Raw genomic sequence first — 6,000 nt, 5'->3', positions numbered from 1 at the left:
TTTATTTTTAATTTTAATTTTATTAATATTAAGTAATTATTAAAAAAGTAAAAATATCTTTATAATAATATATAAAGTATAGCTAATAAAGTCTTATAATAAAAATAATATAATATAATACTTATTTTTTAATATATTATATATAAGGTATTATATATAATATTAAAAAAATATAATAACTTTAAAAATAAGTCTTAAAATTATATAATATTACTGCCTTTAACTTTATAATTTAATTAAATAAATAGCCTTAATTTATAAATATAAAAAGATATTTCTTTTAATTTTAGTAAATTAAATACTTTTTTTATTATTAACCTAGTTAAAGTAATTAATACTAAAGCTTTAACTTTAAAAGCCTAATTTTAAATAAACTAAAGATTATAAAAACTAATATAAAATATAATATTATATAATTAATATTAATAATAGCTATAATTATCTAATTAAAGTAATTAATACTTATATATTTAATCTTTTAATTAAAATCTATAGCCTTAAGCTTAATATTATATTAATTTTTTAATATTTTTTAAAGTATTATAAAATTATAAAAAAATACTTATTATATATTAATAAACTATTAATAATATAATAACTTAATCTTATAATCTTTAATTATTAAATATAATTACTTAATATTAATAAAAATAAAGCTAAAAATAAAGCCTTTAGTAACTATATTATAGATTAGATATATATATTAAAAGACTTAATAAATTACTTAAAATAGAGTTAATATTTATTAAAGTAATAGTAGGCTTTTATTAATAATATTATATTAAGTAATAATAATAGTTAATATTAGTTATAGTTTATAAAGTTAAAATATATAATTATAATAATTAAATTATAAATATAAATATTATATTATAAGAATTAAGGGCTATTATAGTATAAAGGAAAAAAAATAAAAAGATAAAAAGAAAAAGAAAGATAAAAAGGTAAATTAAAAAATAAAGGTTTTAATATTAAAGGAAAAATTATAAATATTAGTAAGCTAAAGCTAGCTTAATAAGTTAGTAATAAATTAAATTAAGTTATAAAGTAATATAAAGCAGTATAAGGAATATAAATTAAAGATAAATATAGCTAATTAATACTTAGGATTAAGTAATTATATTTAATAATTAAAAATTATAAAATTAACTTATTATAATATTAATAGCTTAAGTATTAATTAATTATATTTATCTTTAATTTATATTCTTTATATTACTTTATATTACTTTATAACTTAATTTAATTTATTACTAACTTACTAAACTAGCTTTAGTTTATTAATATTTATAGTTTTTCTTTTAATATTAAAATCTTTATTTTATAATTTACTTTTTTATTTCTTTTTTTTTTTTATTTCCTTTTTTTTACTTTATAATAGCTTTTAATCCTTATAATATAATATTTATATTATTAATTTAATTACTTTAATTATATATTTTAATTTTATAAATTATACTTAATATTAGCTATTATTATTATTTAATTTAATAGCTATAATAAAAGCTTATTACTTTATTAATAAGTTTTAATCTTACTTTAAGTAATTAATTAAGTCTTTTAAGGCTTTTAATTTACTTATAATAATTAATATAATAAATATATTTTATATATTTAAAAGCCTTATAATATAATTAAAGGTTATAAGATTAATTTATTATATTAATATTAATTTATTAATATATAATAAGTCTTTATTTATAATATTTAAATCTTAAGTATTAATTAGCTATATTTACTTTTAATTTATATTCCTTATACTATTTTATATTACCTTATAACTTAATCTAATTTATTACTAACTTACTAAGCTAGCTTTAATTTACTAATATTTATAGTTTTTCTTTTAATACTAAAACCTTTATTTTATAATTTACTTTTTTACTTTTTTTTTCTTTTTTATTTTTTTTCTTTTACTTTATAATAGCTTTTAATTTCTATAATATAATATTTATATTATTAATTTAATTACTTTAATTATATATTTTAACTTTATAAACTATACTTAATATTAGCTATTATTACTACCTAATTTAATAGCTATAATAAAAGCCTATTACTTTATTAATAAGTCTTAATCTTATTTTAAGTAATTAGCTAGGTTTTTTAAAGCTTTGAATTTACTTATAATAATTAATATAATAGATATATTTTATATATTTAAAAGCTTTATAATATAATTAAAAATTATAAAATTAATTTATTATATTAATATTAATTTATTAATATATAATAGGTTTTTACTTATAATATTTAAATACTAAAAGAAAGTATATAAATTAAAAATATTATTAATATTAAAATTATTAATATTAGTTAGATTATTATTTATATAAATATTAATTACTATAATAAGATAATTATAATTATTAATATTAATTATATAATATAGTATTTTTAAATAGTTTTTATAGTTTCTAGTTTATTTAAAATTAAGCTTTTAAAGTTAAAGCTTTAATATTAATTACTTTAATTAAGTAATAATAAAAAAAGCCTTTAATTTACTAAAACTAAGAAAAATATCTTTTTATATTTATAAATTAAAGCTATTTATTTAATTAGATTATAAAGTTAAAGGCAGTATTATATAACCTTAAGACTTACTTTTAAAATTATTATATTTTTTAATATTATATATAATACTTTATATATAATATATTAAAAAATAAGTATTATATTATATTATTTTTATTATAAGACCTTATTAGCTATACTTTATATATTATTATAAAGATATTTTATCTTTTTAATAATATTTAAATATTAAAAGAAAGTATATAAATTAAAAATATTATTAATATTAAGATTATTAATATTAGTTAAATTACTATTTATATAGGTATTAATTACTATAATAAGATAGTTATAGCTATTAATATTAATTATATAATATAATATTTTTAAATAGTTTTTATAGTTTTTAGCTTATTTAAAATTAAGCTTTTAAAGTTAAAGTTTTAATATTAATTACTTTAATTAAGTAATAATAAAAAAAGCCTTTAGCTTATTAAAGCTAAAAAAAATATCTTTTTATATTTATAAATTAAAGCTACTTATTTAATTAAATTATAAAGTTAAAAGTAATATTATATAACTTTAAGACTTACTTTTAAAGTTATTATATTTTTTAGTATTATATATAATACTTTATATATAATATATTAAAAAATAAGTATTATATTATTAAAAGATAAAATATCTTTATAATAATATATAAGGTATAGCTGATAAGGTCTTATAATAAGAATAATATAATATAATACTTATTCTTTAATATATTATATATAAGGTATTATATATAATATTAAAAAATATAATAACTTTAAAAATAAATCTTAAAATTATATAATACTACCTTTAACTTTATAATTTAATTAAATAAATAGCTTTAATTTATAAATATAAAAAGATATTTTTTTTAGCTTTAGTAAGTTAAAGGCTTTTTTTATTATTACTTAATTAAAATAATTAATATTAAAGCTTTAATTTTAAAAACTTAATTTTAAATAAATTAAAAACTATAAAAACTATTTAAAAATACTATATTATATAATTAATATTAATAGCTATAATTATTTTATTATAATAATTAATACTTATATAAATAGTAATTTAATTAATATTAATAATCTTAATATTAATAATATCTTTAATTTATATATTTTCTTTTAATATTTAAATATTATAAATAAAAACTTATTATATATTAATAAATTAATATTAATATAATAAGTTAATTTTATAATCTTTAATTATATTATAAAGCTTTTAAATATATAAAATATATTTATTATATTAATTATTATAAGTAAATTAAAGGCCTTAAAAGACCTAGTTAATTACTTAAAGTAAGATTAAGACTTATTAATAAAATAATAGGATTTTATTATAGTTATTAAATTAAGTAGTAATAATAGCTAATATTAAATATAGTTTATAAAGTTAAAATATATAATTAAAGTAATTAAATTAATAATATAAATATTATATTATAGAAATTAAAGGCTATTATAAAGTAAAAAAAAGGAAATAAAAAAAAAAAAAAAATAAAAAGGTAAATTATAAAATAAAAGTTTTAATATTAAAGGAAAACTATAAATATTAGTAAACTAAAGCTAGTTTAGTAAATTAATAATAGATTAGATTAGGTTATAAGGTATTATAAAGTAATATAAAAAATATAAATTAAAAGTAAATATAGCTAATTAATATTTAAGAAGTATTATATTATATTATTTTTATTATAAGACTTTATTAATTATACTTTATATATTATTATAAAGATATTTTATTTTTTTAATAATTAATACTTTTATAACTATTATTAAAATATTTAAGTTTTATTTATTAATTATTACTAGATTAAGGCTATAAAAAAAATATAAGTATTAATTACTTTAATTAAATAATTATAGCTATTATTAATATTAATTATATAATATTATATTTTATATTAATTTTTATAATTCTTAGTTTATTTAAAATTAAGCTTTTAAAGTTAAAGCTTTAATATTAATTACTTTAATTAAATAATAATAAAAAAGGCATTTAATTTACTAAAGCTAAAAAAAATATCTTTTTATATTTATAAATTAAAGCTACTTATTTAATTAAATTATAAAATTAAAAGTAATAGTATTATATAACTTTAAAACTTATTTTTAAAGTTATTATATTTTATTAATATTATATATAATATTTTATATATAATATATTAACTTAAGTATTTATTAGCTATATTTACCCTTAATTTATATTCCTTATATTACTTTATATTACCTTATAACTTAATTTAATCTATTACTAACTTACTAAGCTAGCTTTAGCTTACTAATATTTATAGTTTTTCTTTTAATACTAAAACCTTTATTTCTTAATTTACCTTTTTATCTCTTTTTTTCCTTTTATTTTCCCTTTTTTATACTATAATAGCTTTTAATTCTTATAATATAATATTTATATTTATAATTTAATTACTATAACTATATATCTTAACTTTATAAACTATAGCTAATATTAATTATTATTATTACTTAATATAATACTATTAATAAAAACTTATTATTACTTTAATAAGTATTAATTTTATTTTAAGTAATTTATTAAGTCCTTTAATATATATATTTAATTTATAATATAATTATTAAAGGCTTTATTTTTAGCTTTATTTTTATTAATATTAAATAGCTATACTTAATAGCTAAAGATTATAAGATTAACTTACTATATTATTAATAGTTTATTTATATATAGTAAGTATTTTTTTATAATTTTATAATACTTTAAGAAAGATTAAAAAATTAATATAATATTAAATTTAAAGCTATAGATTTTAATTAAAAAGCTAGATATATAAGTATTAATTACTTTAATTAGATAATTATAGCTATTATTAATATTAATTATATAGTATTATATTTTATATTAGTTTTTATAATCTTTAGCTTATTTAGAATTAAGCCTTTAGGGTTAAAGCTTTAATATTAATTACCTTAATTAAATAATAATAAAAAAGGTATTTAACTTACTAAAGCTAGAAGAAATATCTTTTTATATTTATAAATTAAGGCTATTTATTTAATTAAATTATAAAGTTAAAGGTAATAGTATTATATAACTTTAAGACTTATTTTTAAAGTTATTATATTTTTTTAATATTATATATAATACCTTATATATAATATATTAAAAAATAAGTATTATATTATATTATTTTTATTATAAGACCTTATTAGCTATTTTTTTTTTTTTAATTATTATTAATTTTATTTAAAGCTATTAAGCTTTTAACTTTTTATATAATAGCTTAAATAGTAAGGCCCCTATAGTAAGCTAGAATTATAAAGCTTAAAATTAATTAAAGTTTATTTACCTTAAATAGTATAATTACTGCCTTAAATAAGCAGTATAAGTACTGCTTACAGGTTTACCCCTTAACAGCTATGCTAACTTTCTTCCTTTACCCTAGTTAAAGCAGGGTTTAAAGGTTTAAAGAAAGAA

The sequence above is a fragment of the Fusarium musae genome, chromosome 9 (assembly GCF_019915245.1).
Source record: "Fusarium musae strain F31 chromosome 9, whole genome shotgun sequence".
In the NCBI taxonomy this organism is placed as follows: domain Eukaryota; kingdom Fungi; phylum Ascomycota; class Sordariomycetes; order Hypocreales; family Nectriaceae; genus Fusarium; species Fusarium musae.
This window is presented reverse-complemented; position numbering follows the sequence as displayed.